At 39.6% G+C, this 5,946-nt stretch overlaps 1 pseudogene; it reads right to left on the reverse strand.

Annotated features, from left to right (window-relative positions):
- Window positions 1–2,525: 2,525 nt before the first annotated feature.
- LOC101577409 lies at window positions 2,526–4,787 on the reverse strand (annotated as a pseudogene).
- Window positions 4,788–5,946: the final 1,159 nt, after the last annotated feature.

The following is a 5,946-nucleotide window of genomic DNA, read 5'->3' on the forward strand; positions in this document are numbered from 1 at the left end:
GATTTATACTGTATCTTTGACTTACAATTTATTTAAAAGACATTGTATGATATCTTCTCCTAGTATTAGAAACTTTAAAAAGTATATTTCCAATTTCTGTTGACTTAAAAAAAGAGGTTTGTACCTATGTTATTTGCTTATTATTCTTGCCTATATCTTGTAATATGAGAAACTATTTTGGCAATAACAATACACAATGTACTAACCATTGTTACTCTCCTAAAATCTTCTTTTGAGATTTTTACCACTGTTTTTATTATTTTTTGTTTCTTTCTTTAAAATAAAAATAACTGATGTCAATTAAAAAAAAGGCAAAAATAAAAAAAATAAAACAGAAGAAAAAGAAAAAAAAGGAAAGAACAACTGATATAACTAGAAAAGGATGGGAAAAGAAAGAAATATATAATAGGATATTTATACTACTAATTTCTATTGATACTTTAAAAAGAATGTTTTGCACTACACTGGTTGATCAAATTTTCATGCTCACAATTCGCAATCTAAGGAACTACTTTGAAGATAGCAATATGCAAAATATTTATTTTTTAAAGAGACTAAAATGGTAAATCTGAGAACTGCTACAGAATAATAGTAACTTAAAGTGGCTATTATATTGCATATTGCTGTCTTCAAATTAGTTGTTGAGATTACCAAGTAGAAGCATGAAAAAATGGTCAATTTAGCACTGTTAATCCGCTAGTATCATGTTTTAAAATTATGCATCGTTTTTGCTTTTTTTCTAATTGTAATATAAAAAGAAATAAGTTGCCATCAAAACAAATTGAGAGCTGTGCTGGCCCCACTCTAGGGGCATGCTGAGATGCTGATTGAGACTGTTCATGGTGGCACATGCCTGTAATCGCAGCACTTGGGAGGCTGTAAGCAGGAGAATCACTATGAGTCTGATTTACTTAGTGAGACCCTGAACACCCCGTAAGCCCTGCCTTAAAGACAGAAAAAGAAACGAAAGAGAGAGAGAGAGAGAGAGAGAGAGAGAGAGAGAGAGAGAGAGAGAGAACAAAGCGTGTTGTAGGTCTACATAATTTGTGTTGAGGCCCACAGCTGGTTTAGGTACAGATTAATCTTTAAGCCAATGGCCAAAACTGAGGCTGGCAAACAGCCTGTAAAGTTCTGGAGCTTGAAAGCAGTTAACATGGCACCTGAGGACTTCACTTGTGCAAATTCTGTCTAGTTCAGTAATCACAGTTAGCAGACAATCAGATTGCCACTTAAGTATGATCTGTTCTTGTGTTATTTCCCAAAAATGCATCGTTCCTTGATTATTTTTTTATAATTATGGGAAGCCAAGGGGCCCTATGTCCATCGATGAAGATGGCTTTCTGTACTAAAAGGGCCAAATTAGGGCTAATCCTGGGTGTTATTCAGTTGCAAAAGAGCAGTGGCTTTAGGATGAATGGCTGAGAATTGCAGGAAGTAGGTGAACACTGTGAACTGGGCTAGGTAGGAGGCCCACATTTACCTCTGCGATATGCAGAGCAGGATGTGCAGAGAGTAATCTGCATTATACTACTGATATAGTGTCTAATGTTTTGGGTTCTAATGCTTCAGGTCTGATGTGTAATCTTTCAAGTTCCAGGAAGTAATAGCTTCTATCTTGAGGATCCATCCCAGCCAACAGCAAGAAGCATTGGCTCTTTGTCCTGTCTTAACCCGGGTCATATCAATGAGAAGCAGATGTGGGTTGTCAGGGAAAGATGCATGGCATCTTGAAAGGCTACCACCAGCACTTTGGATAGACCAATATGCACTGCTAAAAGCCCATTGAAGGGATAAAGAGAAGTTCTAGACAGCTCTGTACCTATCAGTACATTTAAATAGGGTCAGAAACAGCCAGAATGGAGACAAGTACTCTTTTTTTATTTTTAAACTCAGCTGTATTTATTACCTTTTAGCAGAATGTGACCTGGGCACTAACTTCCATTCCCAGGCCTTTTTCGGAATGATTTATGAAGTAGCTCTGCGGTATCCCTAGCAGTTGTCTCTCCCTGGAAACAGTACTTTTCTTTGGAAAACAAGCCCGTGCAGCTCTTGCCATCAAGTTTTCAGTATACCGTACTTCTAGAAGCCTAGGACATACAGATCTGAAACTACTGGGGAAAGTTTAATAAAAGATCCTATAAGAAAACTCAAACTATTTTAACAAATATTCCCCTAAACATGAGGGAATCTCAACACTTCAGAGACACAAGATCTAGTCTACTACGCAATCTGGCTCGGCAGCTAAGCACTTCAGACCTCACAGAGTTAACAGTTAAGTTACATCTTACCACAACATCTCAACCTGTTAAAGTAAACCAAGGTGAAACTCGAGGAAGCACTGCCAGCTCTGCTTTAGTGCCTAAAATATCACAGGATTACTTAAAAGTAGAAAGAAATCTTGTCTTCCCCTTAAAAGCAGTTATCATGCCAGAAAGACTGAACAAAAAAATCCTTGAAAATATATAATATCAGAGGGAATGAAGATTAAAGCACTGAGCATAAATTAGTGGTTCTTTGGGCCGAGCTCAGTCGACTTCCTCCATGCGCGACGTGTCATCATCTCCTTAGAGGGGAGGCATCTCCTCATTAACAGCAGCAGCGGTGTCATCAGCGGTGGGGTCGTCCTCATCAATACCTAGACCCAGCGTGATCATCCTGTAAATCCTGTTCGCATGGGTCTGCGCGTCTTCCAGGCTGAAGCCAGAGGACAGCAGTGCGGTTTCATACAGCAGGATGACCAGGTCCTTCACAGACTTGTCGTTCTTATCGGCCTCAGCCTTTTGCCTCAAGGTCTCAATAATCGAGTGGTCAGGGTTTATCTCCAGGTGGTTCTTTGCTGCCATGTAACCCATCGTGGAGTTGTCTCTTAGGGCTTGGGCTTTCATGATCCTTTCCATGTTCGCCGTTCAGCCATATGTGCTTGTGACAATACAGTATGGGGACATCACTAATCTGTTTGACACGACCACCTTTTCAACCTTTTTCTCCAAGATGTCTTTCATGATCTTGCACAGGTTTTCAAACTTTGTCTTTTTCTCTTCCTGTTTTTTTTCTCCTCTTCATCTTCTGGAAGTTCCAAGCCCTCTTTGGTAACCGACACTAAAGGTTTCCCCTCAAATTCCTTCAGCTGCTGAACACAGTACTCATCAATGGGCTCGATCATGTAAATCACTTCTAAGCCGTGCTTCCTTAGCCATTCCACAAAGGCCGAGTTAGCTCCCTGGTCCTTGGTTTCACCTGTGATGTAATAGATGTACTTCTGGTTCTCCTTCATCCTGGTACAGAAGTCCTTGAGAGAAACCATCTCATCCCCAGAAGCAGATGTGTAGTAGCGTAGAAGTCCTGAAAGCTTCTTCCGATTCTGAGAGTCTTCATGTATGCCAAGCTTTATGTTTTTAGAAAACTGCTCATAGAACTTCTTGTAGTTCTCCTTATCCTCTGCGAGTTCAGTGAACAACTTTAAGCACTTATTTACCATATTTCGGATGACTTTCAAAATTTTGCTCTGCTGTAACATTTCCCAAGAAATATTTAAAGGGAGATCCTCAGAGTCCACCACCCCTCTGATGAAATTCAGATACTCGGGGATCAACTCCTCACAGTTATCCATGATGAAAACTCTGCAGACATACAACTTGATGTTGTTCTTCTTTCTGTTTTCAAATAAGTCAAAAGGAGCTCGCCGTGGGACAAAAAGAAGAGGCCTGAATTCCAAATGTCCTTCCACGGAAAAATGCTTCACTGCCAGGTGAGCCTCCCAGTCATTGGTCAGACTCTTGTAGAACACCCCGTACTCGTCATTAATAATATCGTCAGGGTTTCTGGTCTAGATGGGCTTCGTTTTGTTCAGTTCTTCTTGGTCAATATACTTCTCCTTAATTTTCTCCTTCTTCTTCTTGTCACCACCTTCTTTTCTTCTTCTTCTTCTTCTTCTTCTTCTTCTTCTTCTTCTTCTTCTTCTTCTTCTTCTTCTTCTTCTTCTTCTTCTTCTTCTTCATCAGAACCAACATCTTCTATTTCAGGCTTGTTATCAGACTCCTTTTCTTCTTTTTCTTTGTCTTCCTCTTTGTCCTCCTTTTCTTCAGCCTCATCATCACTCACTTCTTTGTCTCGTTCCGTTTCCACAAAAAGACTAATGGGATATCCAATGAACTGTGAATGCTTCTTCACAATCTCTTTTATTCTTCTTTCTTCCAAGTACTCAGTTTGATCTTCTTTCAGATGAAAGATAACCTTTGTTCTTGGCCCATAGGTTCACCCGCGTCTGTCCTCACAGTGAAGGACCCTCCTGCTGAGGACTCCCAGGCATACTGCTCATCATTGTTATGCTTGGTGATCACAGTCACTTTCTCAGCAACCAGGTAAGCAGAGTAGAAACCCACATAGAACTGGCCAATCATGGAGATGTCAGCGCCTGCCTGCAAAGCCTCCATGAAGGCCTTGGTGCCCGACTTGGCTATGGTGCCGAGGTTATTGATCAGGTCGGCCTTGGTCATTCCCATCCCAGTATCCACGATGGTGAGGGTGCAATCTTGCTTGTTTGGAATGAGGTTAATGTGCAGCTCCTTGCCGGAGTCAAGCTTACTGGGGTCTGTCTGGCTTTCATACCTGATTTTGTCCAAAGCATCGGATGAATTGGAAATCAACTCCCTCAGGAAAATCTCTTTTCTCTAGTAAAAGGTGTTAATGATCAGGGACATCAGCTGTGCAATCTCTACTTGGAAGGCGAAGGTCTCCACCTCCTCCTCCTCCATGGGCTGGTCCTGGGTCTGGGCCTCTGAGGGCATCTTGGCAGAGAGCTGCGACAACATGCACAGTGGCTGCTTGGAGACAGTGAAGCAACTCACAAGTGCTCTTCTTTCAAGGACAGTTTCTCAGGTAGTTCTCCTTGTTTCCTTTGAAGGAGTTTCAACAGAGTCACTCATAGCCATATGGCCTCTAATTGTTGTTGGACTGAGGATCTTACTTGACACACTCTAATGAGAAGGATTATAAGCAAAAAAATGACTACACCAACTTCAACATAAAACAAAAGTGAGCCTTGAGATAGGCAAATGAATTCAGTTTCTTTGTTAATTTTTTAAGAGTATCAGCAAACTTATCCCAATCTTTAACTTGGTATTCAATGTGGCTGTTTGTTGTGACATTGACAGCAATTTCCTCTGAAGATCCTCTATATTCACAGTAATGTTGTGGACTGCTTCTTGTATATGTTCCTTTATCACTTCCCATGGATTTAGATTTTTATCATATGCTTATGGGGTAAAACAAAAGTGAGTCATATTATAGTGACATTTTAAACCTTGCTGTAATTGTAAACTTTTAAGTTGATCTCTCATCCAAGTGGCGGAGGTTTCTAGAATCTTTGCTCGGGTTTTTCACTTTATATTGATATTTTGTTGAATTGCCTGCTCTAACCAGAAACTTTTGTCCAGTTGTACACAAGGTGAATAGTTAATACTGAATGAGCTAACATCATACAGTAAGTAATTGCGTTGGCTAGCAAAAACACTAAGAAAGTTATCCCTACTATAATTAATCCAAGTATTATCTTGGGCCTATTGATGAATCTTTTAATTAATGTTTCTAGCAAGAAAGAATTAAGTAAATGACACCATAGCTATATTAAAGTGACTGGAAGCCAAACTTCAGGCATCATGCCCATGATCATTACTGTGTAGTCATTGGCACGATGTTCAGGCATTGTACTATGGATCAAATAACGATTAGCACATGAGAACATATTTGGTTAGCACTGTATTTTTCTTTATAATAGTACCTTAGGATCAAAGGTTCATATGTTTACTTTTATATATCTTTGTCTTTGTAATACTTCTTTGACTTTTTTTTAAATTTTTTTTATTTCTACAGTTTTATTGATAAACATATAGCAATGAGACAGTTTCAAATCAAATCGGAAGTACAGTTTCAACAAATAATACACTG

The sequence above is a fragment of the Octodon degus genome, unplaced genomic scaffold (assembly GCF_000260255.1).
Source record: "Octodon degus isolate 3935 unplaced genomic scaffold, OctDeg1.0 scaffold00206, whole genome shotgun sequence".
Taxonomy (NCBI): domain Eukaryota; kingdom Metazoa; phylum Chordata; class Mammalia; order Rodentia; family Octodontidae; genus Octodon; species Octodon degus.